The following is a 20,251-nucleotide window of genomic DNA, read 5'->3' as shown; positions in this document are numbered from 1 at the left end:
AACAAATATTTCCCGCTGTCTACCCGACAGACAGCTACGCTTTCTCTGCTGTCTACCCGACAGACAGCTACGCTTTCTCTGCTGTCTACCCGACAGACAGCAACGCTTTCTCTGCTGTCTACCTGACAGACAGCTACGCTTTCTCTGCTGTCTACCCGACAGATAGTTACGCTTTCTCTGCTGTCTACCCGACAGACAGCTACGCTTTCTCTCCTGTCTACCCGACAGACAGCTACGCTTTCTCTCCTGCCTACCCGACAGACAGCTACGCTTTCTCTGCTGTCTACTCTACAGACAGCTACGCTTTCTCTGCTGTCTACTCGACAGACAGCTACGGTTTCTCTGCTGTCTACCCGACAGACAGCTACGGTTTCTCTGTCTACCCGACAGATAGTTACGCTTTCTCTGCTGTCTACCCGACAGACAGCTACGCTTTCTCTCTTATCTACCCGACAGACAGCTACGCTTTCTCTCTTATCTACCCGACAGACAGCTACGCTTTATACAATATGTGAGATCTCTAGTGAGACATGTTGTTGTTGTTTTAGATTTAGCTACTCAGAACGAAGTGTCCATGTAGCACGGGCTATGGTGATCCCGTAAACCAGTGAGATAGTGAACCAGCGTGAAGACCAAGGCAGAATATTCAGCTCACACCTCACCTATTACCCAAGACACCATCAACTGCATTACACATAACTTCACCTCATATTACTTGATCATATATTCCGTAGCTTCAGATAACTTCCATTAACTTCCCCTCTGCCTCTGAAGATGATGAAAGCTTCAACGGAGTAAATAACATTTCATTCACTTGCACTATCAGAGACTCGAATTCACGACCACCGAGTTGGATACCAGCGGTGTGTCTCTGGGACCGTCTCTTGTAGAGGTGTAGCATCTATATCATTTTTCACAGACTTGTAAGTCTGTTAGTTGACACAGCCCGTTCGCTCAAGCGTTCACAACTCTACTAAACTGATGTAAATGAGTTACCCTAACCTAACCTAACCGAGGGCCCACGAATAGAAAACGCGACATCACGTCAATTTTGCGACCCGCTGTGATTTTGAGTACATCAGTTTTTGGCCGCAGGGGAGGTGTACGTCAGAATGCTGTGTACTGTGAGAGAGGCCGAGCTGATGTGGTGCTCTGAGCACCACATCACCGCGAGACGACGCACACACACAAATCCACGTGTACACAGACGCACACATGTGCGTGGGGTACGTTAAACCCAGCCTCTTAATTATATTTCATGGAAGCGGCCTAATAATATTGAATACTTTTGGGTCCAAATTGAATTTACATATCAATGAAAATGTTAAATAGATTGGAGCACTTTGCTTCCGTTAATTTGGGAAAGGGAGCTCCTCGCTTTGTACTGGCGGCCTCGATATCTCGGACAGTTATATCTGCTTTTATAACGTGTTTATTATCATGGAGTTTTTTTTTGTTCATATTTAGTGTGTTTAGCAGTAGTTTGATGAGTGATGTATTTATTGCTGCTGATTTTGCATGGAGGGAAGTAAGGGTGCTACTAGTATTCCCCATCAGTACTTTCCTGTCAGTGTCTACAGGGAAGTTGTCCTACTTGTCTATTCCTCTCAATACTTCGTACGTTGTTATCATGTCCCTGCTGTATCTTCTGTTATCTAGGGTTGGGAGATTTAGCTGCAGTTGCCTGTTCTCATAGCTTAACCGCCTTGGCTCTAACACCACACCCCACACCACCACACACCACACCATCACACACCACCACACACCACACCATCACACACCACCACACGCCACACCATCACACACCACCACACGCCACACCACACCACCACACCACACCACCACACACCACACCATCACACACCACACCATCACACACCACCACACACCACCACACACCACCACACCACCACACCACACCACAGTTTTGCAAACCTTTGTACTTTTTCAGTTTTGGTTTTATGCTTGACAAGGTGCGGATTCCATGCTGATGCTGCATACTTCACAATTGGTCTGACAAATTTTGTGTAGAGTAGCTTGAAGGAGTCCTGATTTAGGCTTCTTAACAATCCTCTTATATTTGCCAGCGTACCATATGCTGCCGATGTTATTCTGTTTATGTGTGCCTCTGGTGTTAGAGATGGAACTATATCCACCCCCAAATGCTTCTCTCTTTTTGGTTCCTACAGGTGCCTTTTCCATGTGGTGTATGGAAAAGACCTGCAGGTCTTCTCTCTTTCTCACCTTCATTACCTTGCATTTGTTGGGATTTTCTCTTGTTATTATTACGAGAGCAGGTTGTGGTGTAGGTCAGCAGGGAGCCCATCGTCCTCTGCTGTGGTGTAAACAGCTCCGTAACGTTAGCGGTAAATATCTGTGAAGATATGACTGATGTCTTTACCTACATACTATTCCTCTCAAAGGACAGGTGTGTGTGTGTGTGTGTGTGTATCATCTTTCATAAGGCCTAGGGATGCGTGTGTTAATGATTACGATCTTGTGCCATAGTCGAGCACAATGCTGCAGAATCATTAATTAATTTTCAAGGCGAGTTGAATCACCGACTAATCAGGTTTTAAACCCTTTTTACAACGAGAAAGAACAGTTAGAAAAGTGGAAAACAAATATGAAATTCATCTCGGATATCGTTGTTCATTAATTAGAATGATGGCCAGATAAAAAAAGTTTTTAATTAGTGTTTGGTAAGGTAAGTAACCGTGCTAGGAATTTTGTAGTTGATTTAAAAGACTCAGTAATTTGGCAGTATGAAGGGAGGGAGAGGAAGAGGGAGTTGTTTATGACACTCAGTAGCCATGGAGAGCTGGGGGGTGATGGGGGGTTTCAGACACTAGCCATGGATGGGTTCTGGCACTCATTAGTCATGGGTACTTTCAGACAGTTACTATACCATGGCTGGTCTCTGATACTCAAGGTGCCGGGAGGACGACTCATGTCGTCCTCAGGAGCCGGGGATGGGAGGGGTGGACTGGTTCCTGGTTCCTAGAAGGAACCTAGTTGAGGAACCAGGAACCTAGAGGAACTAGGAACCTTGCTCCTGGTTCCTCGGAGGCCTGGTCGACGACCGGGCCGCGGGGACGCTATAAGCCCCGGAAGCACCTCAAGGTATCCTATCCTCGGAGGAACTTAAGACAGGTAGAGGACACCTATTACTCTACTTCTACTACTTCTACCAGTGTAATATGCTACTACTTCCATAGTATTCACCTGCTACTTCTACTGTGCCACACAACTATCTGCCCATACTAGTGAACTAAACTGTTTTGTTTTACTTGTGGGTCATGATATTCTCAATTCCTGGACAAATCATTGTATTAACTTTGAATATTTGGTGAATATATATTATACTTTAGCATACCATGTCATACTCACTCTCACACGGATATGAGGACAAGGAGCTAGGAAAAGAACACAGGGAAGAAATAATGCCAAACTACCTGGATTGAATAGTATAGAGCAACGGTCTCGCTTCCTGCAGGTCGGCGTTCAATCCCCGACCGTCCCACAAATGGTTGGGCACACTCCGTCCTTTCCCTTGCTCCTTATCCTCATATCCCTTACAAGTGCTCTATCCTGTGTGATTCATTCCGGTACAGGTATTGCATTTGTATCGTCATCAACACTAATGCATTGTATTAGTGTTACACTAATGCATTGTATTAGTGTTGGTACCCACCATACAGGATAGAAACACTGCGAGGTGTACCGCCTAATTTCTCGGTGTATACACTAAGTTTACTTTAGTTTTGGACTTCGGGGTCTAAAGTATACTTGCTGGTTAGTCAGCAAATTATTGTAGTGGCCTTAAGACTCCTCCAGAGGTTCAGAGGCCTTGATCCCAACACTATAACCTCTACCGATCCTGCTTCTTCCTTTTTGGACAACAAAATAATCAGAAATCTTCAACGCCTTGATGTGGATTTGTATAGTAGTGTATGGCAGGATGTCTCTGTGGTGTTACAGCGGTACCTGTGACATCTGTCTGATGCTACAACGGTACCAGTGACATCTGTCTGGTGCTACAACGGTACCAGTGACATCTGTCTGATGCTACAACGGTACCAGTTACATCTGCCTGGCGGGATCAGTTGCTGTAGAAGGGTCCAAGAGCTAAAGCTCAATCCTACAGGCGCAAATAGGTGAAATAGGTGAGTACACTCACAATTCAGCTCGGCGATTACAGGCATGAATAGTCAATGAATCGTGAGTCACTAATCAATAGCTGTCATAAAATATTCAGGTATGCAAATTAATTTTTCGGGAGTTTATGGAGGAAACTTGGCAGCGTGGGTCCAGGATATGTATACATAAATACTGCATGTATGGAAAAACATGTGTACGAATGTGTATGCTAGGGGGTGGGGGGGGGAATGTGTACATGTTTAAGGTTGTTGGTGATGTGTACTGTATGGGGTATGCTTAGTTATGTGTATATGTATAACGTATATTTGGTAATATGTACAAATATGTGGGTAAGTTTTGAAATGTTTATGTATATAGTTGGTCGTAAATGTAGGGGAAAATACATACATAGATATTTATATGCATGATAATGTGTATAGAAGCGATTTATTTATGGGAAAACATTCACATTCACGGTAAATTTGCGTGTAAATATGTATATAACTGGTGTATGTAAAGAGAGAACTGTGCTTGGACTGTAAACAAAATGTGGCAGTTGTATGGTTTACGTAAATAAACTTACACATATACTCTTGCCTTATATACGTATATCATATATATTAACACGCTGAGGTTCTGAGATTTGTTGAAGGACTAAATGTTGACACTTGACAAGGAAAGCACAGTAAATGGGTGAGATAACTAGTTCTTATTACTGGTTAAGTAAAGCTAAGACAGAGGAAACATGATCACCACATACAGGATACTGAGAGGCACTGACATAGTTACTAAACAAATTATTTTGTAAATGTTAAGTAGTTAGCAAGTGGATTGAACACGCACATTATGAAAAGCACACACACACACACACACACACACACACACACACACACACACACACACACACACACACACACACACACACACACACACACACACACACACACACACCACTCTGGTGTTTAAAATACTCGCAGCTCTTAGGCTTCAGCAATTCAAGTAGAGGGAAAACTTTGGTGGGAAACTTCGCCTCCACATTTCTCTTTTTCATTTCTCTGAAAATCAGATCTGAAACGGGAGAGCGACCAGAGAGACTTTGGCTCCACAGAACAAAAGGTCTGTTGTCAGACAGGTGAAATTGGAGAAGTTTGTCCTGAAATGCTACTGAGGGCTGTTGCGTCCAGTGGGTGGGTGGGCAAGTGTGTGGAAGAGGGGGGAGTAGTTCCGTTGGTGGGGTCTTGTGGTCTCACACAAGTGCCAACTACAACAGTCGAACAACTCCTAGGTACCCATTTAGGTACCCGGGAGTAGCTTGCCATTTATAGGTCGTAACCTAGAGCAGGTCATTCATTGGTTGAGGGGGAACTATAGCAGGTCATTCATTGGTTGAGGGGTGAACTAGAGCAGGTCATTCATTGGTTGAGGGGGAACTATAGCAGGTCATTCATTGGTTGAGGGGGAACTAGAGCAGGTCATTCATTGGTTGAGGGGGAACTAGAGCAGGTCATTCATTGGTTGAGGGGGAACTAGAGCAGGTCATTCATTGGTTGAGGGGGAACTAGAGCAGGTCATTCATTGGTTGAGGGGGAACTAGAGCAGGTCATTCATTGGTTGAGGGGGAACTAGAGCAGGTCATTCATTGGTTGAGGGGGAGGTAGAGCAGGTCATTCATTGGTTGAGGGGGAGCTAGAGCAGGTCATTCATTGGTTGAGGGGGAGGTAGAGCAGGTCATTCATTGGTTGAGGGGGAGCTAGAGCAGGTCATTCATTGCTTGAGGGGGAGCTAGAGCAGGTCATTCATTGGTTGAGGGGGAGGTAGAGCAGGTCATCCGTCAACAAGGAAGATCACTATAAACCTAGTGAAGGTCAGTCATAGGCTAGAGGGATCCTTATAACTAGGGACGGTAAGTCTTTACCCAGGAAGACCTTCATAAACCTCCCCCACTTCTCCTCTCCCTCTCTCCTCCCTTCGTCTCCCCATCTTCTCGACCATCTCTCCTCAATTTCCTACCTCCTCCCCCTCCTCTCACCCTTTTCCTGTCTATTCCCTATCCACTCTCTTCCCCTGTCCAATCTCTCTCTCTCTCTCTCTCTCTCTCTCTCTCTCTCTCTCTCTCTCTCTCTCTCTCTCTCTCTCTCTCTCTCTCTCTCTCTCTCTCTCTCTCTCTCTCTCTCTCTCTCTCTAACAACGTAGTTAAAAACTGTGATCAGCTTATTTGTTAGAGTAGTTAGAATATTATAAACAGCTGAAAAACTGCTGAAAACAAAACCCTATTTCAGACTTGATAGAAGTCGCTGGGATTCGAAATAGGCACCAATAAAGGTCAGGGGAGGGGTGAAGAAAAGTGTAGAGGGAGGAAGGGTCTGCAGAGGAAGAAGAGGGCAGTGTGGGTAACAGAATGGTGATGGAGGGAGGGAAGGGGTGTAGGCAAGGAGGGAGGGAGGGATGAGGGAGGAGTGAGGGTGGCCAGCTGAGCGAGAGTATACCTGACAGCACCAGCTGGCGGCCAGACACCTGCCTCACTTGGGTTACTGTGGTAAACACAAGAGAGGAGGAGTGACAGTTGTCAGCTGTGGTGTTGACCAGACCACACACTAGAAGGTGAAGGGACGACGACGTTTCGGTCCGTCCTGGACCATTCTCAAGTTGATTGTGATGAGGAAGTAAAGACAGGCAATAAATAGGCACGAGAGAGATGAGGAGCAAAGTAAGGTGTAGTAGAGGGGCTAGTAGTAGGAACTGCAGAGGGCCTATTGGCCCTTTAGCCACGTTATTGTGACTCATCGCCTGCAGCTGGTGGTGGTGGTGGTGGTGGTGGTGGTGGTTGGGGCTAGTTGTCCGGTCTGGTGGTGGTGGTTGGGGCTAGTTGTCCGGTCTGGTGGTGGTGGTTGGGGCTAGTTGTCCGGTCTGGTGGTGGTGGTTGGGGCTAGTTGTCCGGTCTGGTGGTTGTGATTGTGGTGATAGCCATTGTGATCGTTATACAGATCAAAGTGGTAGCGGAGTACCTCACAGAGAGGAAACAGAAGACCACAGGCAGACAACAAGTCAAAATAACGTGGCTAAAAATTAGACACCAAACCCACACATCTGAAAATATAGGAAGTGACGACTTTTCGATCCGTTTTGAGCCATTACCAAAGTGTTGTTGTTGTTTAAGATTCGCTACCTGGAACAATAAGGTCCAAGTAGCACGGGCTATGGTGAGCCCGTAGACTCATTACCAAGGCGTGTGCAGAGAATGGTAGAGAAAGTCTCTACATAAGGTGAGAAGGCGAGAGGAAAGGCTGGATAGTAAGCAGTAAACCGTGACACTTAATAGGAGTAAATAAAGCTTCAGAAGACCAAATAAAGGACAATATCACAGTAGAGAGGAATAAAGAGTGGAATGCGTTCGATGATGCAGCGGTTCGGAGGGTAGAAATAACCTAAACTACTCTATCCCTTTGACATGTATTTCATGGTCTCAATAAATGTACTTGAACTTGTAGCGGTTCAGGCGAACTCATCACGCGATTTTCATAAGAAAAGCTTAAGAATCATTGCATTAAATTACTGTTTAAAATACGGGGCTTAAGAACTGACGCTCTAGCCTCTGTTGATGAGTACACACACACACACACACACACACACACACACACACACACACACACACACACACACACACACACACACACACACACACACACACACACACACACACACAGGCAACATCGCCCGCGCGTGCACATCAAGTTAACCAGGAATCATCTTGTGTTTCGGAAAGCAGCACAATGTGGAATTATTTATTGTGTGGGAGAGTGTCCGCTTCCTCTCTGGTGATCAGGGTGCTCCAGTCTTGGTGGTCCCGCGCCAAACACCGTGTGTGTGTGTGTGTGTGTGTGTGTGTGTGTGTGTGTGTGTGTGTGTATGCGCGCCTATCTAAACGTGGCTACCAGGTTTTAAGATCTGATTCTAAAGCCTCGCTTTAGAGAGAGAAAGAGAGAGAGAGAGATAAGAGAGAGAGAGAGAGAGAGAGAGAGAGAGAGAGAGAGAGAGAGAGAGAGAGAGAGAGAGAGAGAGAGAGAGAGAGAGAGAGAGAGAGAGAGAGATAAGAGAGAGAGAGAGAGAGAGATAAGAGAGAGAGAGAGAGAGAGAGATAAGAGAGAGAGAGAGAGAGAGAGAGAGAGAGAGATAAGAGAGAGAGAGAGAGATAAGAGAGAGAGAGAGAGAGAGAGAGAGATAAGAGAGAGAGAGAGAGAGAGAGAGAGAGAGAGAGAGAGAGAGAGAGAGAGAGAGAGATAAGAGAGAGAGAGAGAGAGAGATAAGAGAGAGAGATAAGAGAGAGAGAGAGAGAGAGAGAGAGAGAGAGAGAGAGAGAGAGAGAGAGAGAGAGAGAGAGAGAGAGAGAGAGAGAGAGATAAGAGAGAGAGAGAGAGAGAGATAAGAGAGAGAGAGAGAGAGAGAGAGATAAGAGAGAGAGAGAGAGAGAGATAAGAGAGAGAGAGAGAGAGAGAGAGAGAGAGAGAGAGAGAGAGAGAGAGAGAGAGAGAGAGAGAGAGAGAGAGAGAGAGAGAGAGAGATAAGAGAGAGAGAGTTGTGTTGTTGCGATAATGAGAGTCTCCCACCTGATGGCTACCTGCATTAGTAATTAGTGGCAGCAAGCAATTACCGTAAACCTTGGCGGGAAAATTAGGTCATATTATGGCGATTATTTGGCGTTATTTGGCGAGTCCTTATACCTCCCCTGCCTCCCCTTTCCTGTTACCGGAGACATGACATGTTTTGGCGAGTGCATATTAGCGCTTGGTAAAGTTTATAGGCAAACACGGTTAAGGAATCCGCATTGGTCTCTCGACTCGTGTATGGAAGCTCCTGGCTTATGTATAGAAGCTCCTGGCTTATGTATGGAAGCTCCTGGCTTATGTATGGAAGCTCCTGGCTTATGTATGGAAGCTCCTGGCCCATGTAACGAAGCACCTGGCCCATGTATAGAAGCTCCTGGCTTATGTATGGAAGCTCCTGACCCATGTATGGAAGCACCTGGCCCATATACAGTTGAAACTGTGTATGGAGTCAGCCTCCACCACATCACTGCCTAGTGCATTCCACCTATTAACCACTCTTGACACTGAAAAAGATCTTTCTAACGTCCCTGTGGCTCATTTGGGTACTCAGTTTCCACCTGTGTCCCCTTATTCGCATACCACCCGTGTTAAACAGTTTATCTTTATCTACCCTGTCAATTCCTCTGAGAATTTTGTAGGGAGTAATCATGTCTCCCCTTACTCTTCTGTCTTTCAGTGTCGTGAGTTGCATTTCGCATAGCCTTTCTTTGTAACTCATGTCTCTTAGTTTTAGGACTAGTCTAGTGGCATACCTATGAACTTTTTTAAGTTTCGCCTTGGGGTTGATAAGATACGGGCGCCATGCTGGGGCCGCATACTCTAGGACACAGGTTCCTGAAGGCAGTTCTGATGTGTGTGTGTGCGAGTGTGTGTGTGTGTGTGTGTGTGTGTGTGTGTGTGTGTGTGTGTGTGTGTGTGTGTGTGTGTGTGTGTGTGTGTGTGTGTGTGTGTGTGTGTGTGTGTGGCGCGGACCAAAACGTCACCACTGCCTTCATTTGTAAGTTTGTGGGTTTGACCGCTGAAGCGTAAGAGAGTCAGGAATCATTGCACCAGAGAGCCAAGTTCTGTAAGGGGGACCCAGAAGATTGAGCTCAACCCCCCCCCCCCCTTGAGACAAGGTAAACTCTATAAGACCACAAGCACACACACGCAACACCACACACAGATAGACAAATAGATACAACTCATGCTCAGCTCTACACACAACATTTAAGTCCAATAAATCAATTAGACAAGCCAATCAGCGTCCCCAATAGTTCAGAGCCAATATGCCTCAGTGCCAATAATGGTGCCAATAAAATAACCAGCGCCGTATTCTACAATAAGGATTACCGCCTAACCACCAATTCGGTAGTTTGGGAGCCGGGCGGTGCATCGTTCGTTGTCGTTAGTGTAGTCTTGGTGTCAAGGACAGACCAATCACGCTCACTCACAGTTCAGTATTCCCATATACGGGATTGTTGGTCTTGATTATGTATTTAAATGTGCCGTGCCGGGGACTGGAGGTAGGGAACGACCATTATGTGCGGGCTCTTACCTCTCCAGGGTTCAGTATCATCTCCTGGGGCCCGCCTTCTGAAATATTTTTTTTTGTGTAATGCACTAACCTGGGTAAATCTGGATGGACCTGGGTAAATACTGGTTTGGAAATCGGGTGTCTGATCTATGGAATAAATATAGATCGGGGAACGTAATAGACGTGGGACCACTGGGTTGTTTAAAGCGTCGGCTATACATATATATGAATGACTTTAGGTGTAAGTAAGTAGGTGCGGCATCAATAGGGGAAATAGGCCTCCTGTAGTTACTTATGTTCTTATGATGTGTGTTGAGGAGCCGGTCGGCCGAGCGGACAGAACGCTGGACTTGTGATCCTGTGGTCCCGGGTTCGATCCCGGGCGCCGGCGAGAAACAATGGGCAGAGTTTCTTTCACCCTATGCCCCTGTTATCTAGCAGTAAAATAGGTACCTGGGTGTTAGTCAGCTGTCACGGGCTGCTTCCTGGGGGTGGAGGCCTGGTCGAGGACCGGGCCGCGGGGACACTAAAAAGCCCCGAAATCATCTCAAGATAACCTCAAGATCTCAAGATAGCGTCGAATATAACATAAGAAATTTAGGAAACTGCAAAAGGTCTTTTGACCCAGAGAGGCAGCTGAAACTATCCCATTAATCTGTGTATCCAGGGACAGGCAGAGTGCTATGTCAGTTTCCAGATATTTTAACTTTCCTAACTCGAGCAGAGGTCTCGTTCATATCTTGTATTGTCCCCGAGAGCTCCTCTTCCCTCGTTCTCAGTCACATCACCTTGTACATATTTTGGGTGAAGTCAAGTAGATATTGTTCAAACTCACTTACCAGTTTAATGAGGTCGTTCAAGAGCAGTCTGTAAACGTCCTTAAGTTATTACTTAACATGTTGAATCCGGCTTCAAGTGTGTGTGTGTGTGTGTGTGTGTGTGTGTGTGTGTGTGTGTGTGTGTGTGTGTGTGTGTGTGTGTGTGTGTGTGTGTGTGTGTGTGTGTATGTGTACTCACCTAGTTGTGCTTGCGATGGTTGAGCTCTGGCCCTTTGATCCCGCATCTCAACTGTCAATCAATCAACTGTTACTAACTACTAATTCCACCCCCCCCCACACACACACACCAAGGAAGCAGCCCGTAACAGCTGTCTAACTCCCAGGTACCTATTTACTGCTAAGTAACTCTTTTCTCAATCTTTGGCGACTTTGTTTACAATTATTAAACAGTTAATGAGCTCCGAAGCACCCTGTTACCTAGCAGTAAAATAGGTACCTGGGTGTTAGTCAGCTGTCACGGGCTGCTTCCTGGGGGTGGAGGCCTGGTCGAGGACCGGGCCGCGGGGACACTAAAAAGCCCCGAAATCATCTCAAGATAACCTCAAGAAGGAGGATGTTTTTAACAATAACAACAGTTGATTGGGAAGTTTTCATGCTTGTAAACTGTTTAATATATGTAACCAAAGCCGTCAAAGATTGAGGAAAGATGTACACGTTCGTAAGTACTCGCGTAACTGCTTCGTGAATCTGGCCCAAGGATTCCGCGTATTATGTTTCCCTAAAATCAGCCTCGGGCAACCACGAGGCGGATTCTACAGCAGTATCCCTCTCGGCCCCCGACCTGCTGCTTCACTCTAACAGAAAACGTGAAACTCGCGACCGTTTTCTCCTGGCCAATGTACCAGTTCCGTGGAATGAATTTCTAGTTTCGAATTGCCGCCTATATATTCTTGCCGCTTTATAAGCTGACTAGGGAGCGAAGGTGCGCCCGTGGCCTGAGGGATAGGCAGCCCTTCCTCACCTAGTGGAGCGAAGCGGGCCAAGGACGCCAGCCATAATGGGCCAGCAGTAAAGAACCAACGCTCCGTTCACGACCGCAGGCGGATAGGATCGCATTCTGTAAATCAGGACTAACTCTCCTCCCGTTCTTCCCTTCCCACCCCTACTCTTTCCTTCCCTTCTTCACCTTCCTTCAGCATTCGAGTTAACATTACGAGACAGGGAAGGGAGGGAGGGGAAGAGGAAGGAGAGGGAAGGGAAAGGGTGAGAGGGAGGGGTCGAGTGGTGGGCCGGAGCGCTAATATCGCTAAAAGCAAACGATAGTTATGGCAAAGCACGCCACCTGTCATATACTTAATTCTGGCGATACACCAGTGTGAGTTGCTCCTCCCTCTGCCTCTGTCTGTGTCTGTCTGGGTCTGTCTGGGTCTGTCACCAAGCAGGAGTTGCTCCTCCCTCTGCCTCTGTCTGTGTCTGTCTGGGTCTGTCTGGGTCTGTCACCAAGCAGGAGTTGCTCCTCCCTCTGCCTCTGTCTGTGTCTGTCTGGGTCTGTCACCAAGCAGGAGTTGCTCCTCCCTCTGCCTCTGTCTGTGTCTGTCTCGTCTCTCACCAAGCAGGAGTGACTCGCTTGCTCCGTCACTCTCTGTTTAAACATATTGTGTTGCTGTTGTTGTTTAAGATTTAGCCACACAGAACGAAGGGTTCATGTAGCACGGGCTATAGTGAGCCCGTAATGTCCATGTAGCACGGGCTATAGTGAGCCCGTAATGTCCATGTAGCACGGGCTATAGTGAGCCCGTAATGTTCGTGTAGCACGGGCTATAGTGAGCCCGTAATGTTCGTGTAGCACGGGCTATAGTGAGCCCGTAATGTCCATGTAGCACGGGCTATAGTGAGCCCGTAATGTTCGTGTAGCACGGGCTATAGTGAGCCCGTAAGGTCCCTGTAGCACGGGCTACAGTAAGCCCGTAATGTCCATGTAGCAAGGGCTATAGTGAGCCCGTAATGTTCGTGTAGCACGGGCTATAGTGAGCCCGTAAGGTCCCTGTAGCACGGGCTACAGTAAGCCCGTAATGTCCATGTAGCACGGGCTATAGTGAGCCCGTAATGTTCGTGTAGCACGGGCTATAGTGAGCCCGTAATGTTCGTGTAGCACGGGCTATAGTGAGCCCGTAATGTCCATGTAGCACGGGCTATAGTGAGCCCGTAATGTCCATGTAGCACGGGCCATGGTGAGCCCGTACTAAAAACACATTGTGGGAATGTAACCAGTTTTATACCTGTATTGGTGACATTATTCACAGTGATTAGTGCAGTCGGTTCAAAACAGGACAAGTCGTTTGGATACGTTTCTTTACACCCGATGCCTCTGCTCACTTAGCAGTAAAAGAGGTACCTGGGAGGTAGTTGACTGTTGTGGGTTGCATCGTGTCTAAGGTCAGTCGTTATCTATGACATCGGCTACCATTGTTGGAGCCGCAACACTTACATGGAGTCTTGTGGAACAGTCGACTTCCTTCTTACAACTTACTTAACTACCACGACTACCACGACTACCACGACTACCACTCAACACTGCCACTAGTACTTATCTTTCATTACCACCATCACTACCCATCCCTCTCTTGTCACGAACATCATTATCCAACTACCCATCACTCCACCTACCCATCACCACCGCGACCCATCACTTCACCTACCCATCACCACCTACCCATCACTCCACCTACCCATCACCACTGCTACCCATCACTCCACCTACCCATCACCATCGCTCCACCTACCCATCACCACCGCTACCCCATCACTACCCCCATCACCACCACTACCCATCACCACCACTACCCATCACTCCACCTACCCATCACCACCACTACGCATCACTACCCCATCACCACCCATCACCACTATCTCAAAAGAAAACCCTCAAGCCAAGACCTAATCAGCCTACCTGAATACCACCTGTCCCTACATGCGTATTAGTCGCTTTCATCAGCCAATGGGCAATTACACGTAGCTATGCAGTTAACGGGGACGACCTATTATCGGGTGTCCCTTGGTATTCAGGCGCCATTATCCATTACGTCGGACGGCTCTTGCTAAGATCTAATGGTAAATGGGAAGGGAAGGGATGTTATGTATGTGGCATGGCGTGAGTGCCGGGGAATGGGGTGACGCGCTTACAGGTAATGGGGGATGGTGATGGGTTGTGGCGGGGAGAATGGTGGTGATGTGAAGGGGTGGTGTGGTAGTAGTGGTGTGTTGGTGGTGTGGTAGAGATAGTGGTGAATTTGTGGTGGTGTTGGTGATGTATTGTTGGTGTGATGGTGATGGTGTCTTGGTGAGCTTCATTACCTTACACTTATTGGGGTTGAACTCTTAATAGCCATTAGTCAGCCCAATACAGGAGTTTGTCAAAGTCTTCCTTCAATTCTCCGCATTTATCCGTACCAATAAGACAGGAAAAAAGAAACGGGTAAATATGATAGCAAAATGAGACCGGTAAATAAGATAGCAATAAGAGATGAGGAAATAAAATACCAATAACATACACGAAAATACGAGAGCGGTACGAAAGGACTAATCATTTACAAACATGTCAGATATTTCAGTCTGACGAAATTCGGACAGGAAAAATTATGTATGGAAATGGGGCAATATCCCGCTCCGCCTGCAGAGGGAGAAGGGGCAGAACGTGCTAAAGGGTAAGGGAGAGGGGTGAGAGAGAGAGAGAGAGAGAGAGAGAGAGAGAGAGAGAGAGAGAGAGAGAGAGAGAGAGAGAGAGAGAGAGAAAAGAGGGAGACGGAAAAAAAATTAAATGAGGGAGATCGAAACAGTAGAAAACTGAGGAAAGGGGTCACTGAAGGGATAATGGACGAGGAATGAAAGAGAGAGAGAGAGAGAGAGAGAGAGAGAGAGAGAGAGAGAGAGAGAGAGGAGGAAAAGATACAAAAAAAGATATGGGGGATTGGAGGAGACGAGAGAGGAGGTTTGTAAGATAAATCAGGGAAGAAGTGTATCGACGGTGATACAGTGTAGCTACAGTGTCCGCCTGAGTGGATCATGGCAGTGTGCCGGACACTGTTACCAAGTGTGTGTCGGCAGTGGTGCCGACACCGGCACAGTAGTCACGACCTTGGCAAGGGCAGCATATCTCCCAAGTGTTATTTTACCTCAATGGACCAGAATTTTCGCCCCTTGCGTTGTAAGTGAGATCATATTAATCACATTCTCTAAGCTTCCCAAATGACTCAGTTTCTAAACTCTTCAAATCTCGTTTTTTTATGCTCCCCTAATCTCATTTTCCAACTCCCTTCCAATCTCATGTTCTAAACATCCCGAGATATAAGATAACATTCTCATATCTTATAACATGATGGCTAAACGATCAAAATTTCGACACAGTCTTTCAAACTGAATTTGAGACAGAAGCATCTTTAACTTTTTATGGTATATATTCCTCTCGTATTCCCCACCGCCATGCAACCCTGACTTTGCTTTTGGGGGCCTGAGCAGGTACAGTCCCAAGGCTGTTTTGAACTGCCAGATTTGTGTTTTTTGAGGGAAGATGAGTTCCCTAGACCAGAAGTCCCCAAACTGCGGTACGCTACGAGATGAAAAAAAAATATTTTGTTGATTGATAAAGATTAAGCCACCCAAGAGGTGGCACGGGCATGAATAGCCCGTAAATATATATTTTGTTGCACCAGCTTTATACACCGCATGCCCTTGCCACAACCTGCGTTTGCAAGACAGGTTTTTAAAACACTCAAATTACGGAGAGCGAAGCACAGAGCACACATGAGGGTGGAGAACGATGCGTGTCTGGCACTTAGAAATATCCCGTCTAGTGCTGACACCCTGTACAGCCCAACCTGTCCTCCTACAAAGAACGTCGCTCTTCGATCGTATGCTTTACATAAGGCAAAAAATTGTCGTGCTAGAAAATGAAAGCGGCTCGCGAAAGTGACGGACTGTCCCGTTTTCTGTTTTGGGTCCTCAGATTCGAGCGGACACTTTAAGTTGACCGCTTTACCAGGACGGGCTGGTAGGCCTATCCATGAAAGGAATTGTCCTAGTGGTTGTTTTTTGTTTAGTTGTGACGTTTTATGCTAAGATAAATGTGATATATTTTTATTTTCTGGTGGTGGCAGTAACGACTTTAAATATTGTGAATATAGTTCGATAATATTTTTGTCTAACGGGGGGAGGGGGAGGGGGGGGGGTTCCTTCGACTGGGGCAACAACTTGATCACGCTTAAGAGGCCCTTGATGTGATAAAGTCTGGGAATCACTAGCCTAAATCAGGGCCAGTATTCATCAAGCATTTATGCAACAACATAGGAAACATATTCATCTTTCCTCATCACCCACAAGGCTGTCAAAAGGAGTGACCCAGCAGCGTTAAACAAATTACTAATCAGCATAAAATAATTGCACAATAATATAAAGTAAGGCTGGAAGAATATTTGTTAAGTATCCGAAGGCTTTATTACTAATGTGAGGTTGAGCTCTAGTCAAAGGCCCTACTTTACTCGGCTCTTACCTTCACACAACCCACCAATAAGGCAAGATGCGTCAGCTTAAGGTACATGCCAGTTGAAGCTGGTGCATCGATGTGTTCCATTTATCAGCTTAATATGATATAACCGGCATCATCAACGGAGAATTTGTGTTTGATGATATGATGGTAAAAAGCATCGAGCATTCAGTAGAACTTCGGTTTCAACTCCTTTTGACCATGTCGAAGCTCAGTCGATTAAGGCAGCGTCTGGGATGCTCTCGGACGCAGGTTCGAATCCTCGTCACGGCCCCTGTGGATTTGTTAATGGTTAAAAGCACACTGTTCTTACTCCTGGGAGCGTCTGAGGTGTTAAACTGGAGACTTGCACACCACCTCTGCCACTCACTCGCCGTCTTGCTCCCATGTAAACAGTGTCTGGAGGGAGCTTAGTATGGTTACAACTACCAATTACGGTGTTTAAGGGTTGGAAGGATAAGGCAGAGTAATAATAATCGTACTAAGGTAAGTACTAAGTACTACGTACTAAGACTTCAAATATTATTTCAAATCCTTCCAATTTTTATTTATAATAAAAGACGTGATACAGAATTTTTGAGCAATATTCCGTTAAAAATGATATACCATCATTGCCTTATAACTTCACTGTTTGTTTTTGTGAGTGGACCAGACGGAGATGATTGCAACTCCGTCAGCAACATCGATACACATTATTACCAAACTTTGTGAAGGAAATCCGTAGGAGCCGTGGTGAGGATTCGAACCTATGTGGTGGATGTTCCCACGCACACTAGACAACTATAGACCGTCTAGTCAGTAGAGCGTGTGCCTGGGAACGCGCCATCGCATAGGTTCGATCCCTCAACACTGCTCCAACGGATTTTTTTACCGAAGCAGTGACGTTAGTGTGTATATGTATATGTGGACATTATGTATATGTATATGTGCACAGACTCGCCACACTCCACCATTTGATCAGCGTCTTAGGCTGGCCACCAGCCTCTGAAGGGCTATTAAGGTTACACAAGTACCGAATGACCCACTAACAAGTATACTTTAGCCCTGAGCATAGTCCAGGACTAAGGTAAACTGTACATATACACAGCGGGGTATACCTCTCTGTGTATATATATATATATATATATATATATCCCTGCAGCAGTCTTGACACAAGTAGTGTATAAACTACCCATCGGCCTAACTACTCGTTACACCCAAGCGGGTGTGTTCACTCGCCGTGGGCGTCTTGGAAACACGAAACGCAGCCCTTCCACCTTCCATGACACAATTTGCATGCCAAAGAGAGAGAGAGAGGGAAGAGAGGGCTGGAGGGAGCCCGGGCCGGGGAAGGCGAAGAACATCAAGTCTTCCCAGGAAAAGTTCAAAGATCGACAAGGAAAGAAGCCCAAAGAAAAATGTCGTATGGTAAACGATAGAACTTTCTCTTCCTCCATCCTTCCTTCCCCCCCCCCTCCCTCACTCCTTCAGTCTCTTCCCCATCCTTCCCCTCTTTCTCCTCTCTTATCTTTCCCCCTGCTACCCCTATTTTCCCTTCCTCCTCGTACCCGCCTATGTCCTCTTTCACGTTACCCTGCATCATTATTCCCCATTCCCTGTCCCCTGCATCCTCTATTTTCCCCTCACCCCTGCTACATCCCCCCTAACCCATCCCTCTGCTCCCCCCTCACACATCCCCTCCCCTTCCCCCACTCGTCCCTCGTATACATAACAAATAATGTGCATGTGCTTATTTAATACATATAATATATTTATACATAATTTCATTCAGTTCGATCATCGGTGATTTTAACTCTGGTCTCAAAAGTTCAAAAGCGTTGTTCTACCAGACCATAGATGACCTTTCTAAACTTCTTGACCTAAATGATGCTATAATCATTTGGGCTCGCCGCCTTTTCTTGTAATTACTTATAACCATCTGATGACCTTCCACCGTCATCATTTCATTATCTAACCCTTTATAAATTTCCGTTTCAGTCTGGCAATGACCCTTACTGCTTTGTGGAGTTCGCAGACCGGCAGTCTGCCGAGCACGCTCTGCACACCATGAACAAGCGGCTCTGTCTTGGAAAGGTAATGTGCCAGGTGTTTTTGTTGCAATATTGTTGCACGGGGGAAGTCTAGGGACCTACTCCTATTGGCCGTTATGATGTAAGGTGAGTGGTTAGTTGTTTGGGGCTGGTTGGATGGTGGTTGTATCGTGGAGCTTTGTGTCGAGGAGTAGGGTAATTAGTAGCGTGTGTGTGTGTGTGTGTGTGTGTGTGTGTGTGTGTGTGTGTGTGTGTGTGTGTGTGTGTGTGTGTGTGTGTGTGTGTCTCTCTCTCTCTCTCTCTCTCTCTCTCTCTCTCTCTCTCTCTCTCTCTCTCTCTCTCTCTCTCTCTCTCTCTCTCTCTCTCTCTCTCTCTCTCTCTCTCTCTCTCTCTCTCATTTACCACACTCACTCATTTTACACTCTCTAAATGTCTGTTTCCACATTCGCTCTTTTTCCCTTACCACTCTCACACACTCTCTCTCCACTCTCGGAATTTTCGTGTATTTAATAATACAGACTGGGGGGTCCATTCAGGTTTATTATACTGTATTTATATAAAATTATATATTTGTCTGTCCGAAGTAGGAGTCCAGACAAATGATATACACATTGGGGGCTAGCCTTATCCGACTTTCCAAGACATCATATCGAGGATAGTCGGGGTCGGCCCAAGTACCACCTTTTAACAAATACCTTCATCTATAGCGACCCCCAACGATTTTCCACGCAGTCTATAATCGGGAATTTGTTTTCCGTAGAGTATAGGCTTACTGCCACCACCTTACTCGAGAACGGTGAACATTAATTCATTCAGATTTGACCAAAGATTCGGGTTACAAGAATTTGGATTACCGAGCTGTTACAATATTAAATTTTCTGTGTGTGTGAGAGAGAGAAAGAGAAAGAGAGGAGAAGGGGACGTTAGGAGAGAGAGAGAGAGAGAGAGAGAGAGAGAGAGAGAGAGAGAGAGAGAGAGAGAGAGAGAGAGAGAGAGAGAGAGAGAGAGAGAGAGAGAGAGAGAGAGAAGATAACTTTTCAGTTTGGGCACTTACAACCACTTGGGCTGGACGATAGAGCGACGGTCTAACTTCATGCAGGTCGGCTTTCAATCCCCGACCCTTCAAGTGGTTGGGCAGTGTGGGGAGGGAGAGTATAGAAAGCAATAGGTTGACGAAAAAATCGAGGGAGTAAGGAACAAACGACTGGCTGAAATAGGAGGAAAGGAATAAACAGGAGAAAAAAAGCAGCACTTATAATAAGGAAATAAAACGACTCTGCAAGACAATAGATTGGAAGGAAAGAAGAACAAGTAATGCAACAAACAAATAAAGAATTAGGCAAGCAAGCAGACTCGTGTGGTTGGGAGTGGCGCCTGTGACCACCAACTCTGCCAACACCACAACCTGGATGCTAGATGTAGATGGCTATGCAAATCGACTCCTTTGCAGAAATTAGCGTTTTTATGTACCGGTTTTTATGTTCCTTGGCCGGGCCGGGCTTTTCCGGCCCGGCCCGGCCCGGCCAGGGAGGCCCGCCCCAGCCCAGTACATGTAGACGAGCACATATAGGGCAGTGAGTACATATGCGTGAGCAAGCACGTTTAGGCAAACAATAAAAGGCACGATATAACAAAGGTAGTTC

General features: G+C 46.3%; 1 non-coding gene across 1 annotated transcript in view; it reads left to right on the top strand.

Moving 5' to 3' along the window:
* The window catches only part of LOC123767992 (uncharacterized), a 41,535-nt gene extending 22,878 nt beyond the window's left edge, over positions 1-18,657 (top strand). The window contains exon 3 of the transcript XR_011223168.1: positions 18,556-18,657. This is a non-coding gene — a transcript (uncharacterized protein). The remainder of the gene's footprint in view (positions 1-18,555) is intronic.
* The last annotated feature ends 1,594 nt before the right edge of the window (positions 18,658-20,251 follow it).

The sequence above is a fragment of the Procambarus clarkii genome, chromosome 58 (genome assembly GCF_040958095.1).
Source record: "Procambarus clarkii isolate CNS0578487 chromosome 58, FALCON_Pclarkii_2.0, whole genome shotgun sequence".
Classification (NCBI taxonomy): domain Eukaryota; kingdom Metazoa; phylum Arthropoda; class Malacostraca; order Decapoda; family Cambaridae; genus Procambarus; species Procambarus clarkii.
The sequence above is the reverse complement of the archived record's forward strand: the minus strand, read 5'-3'. Positions and strand labels throughout refer to the sequence as shown.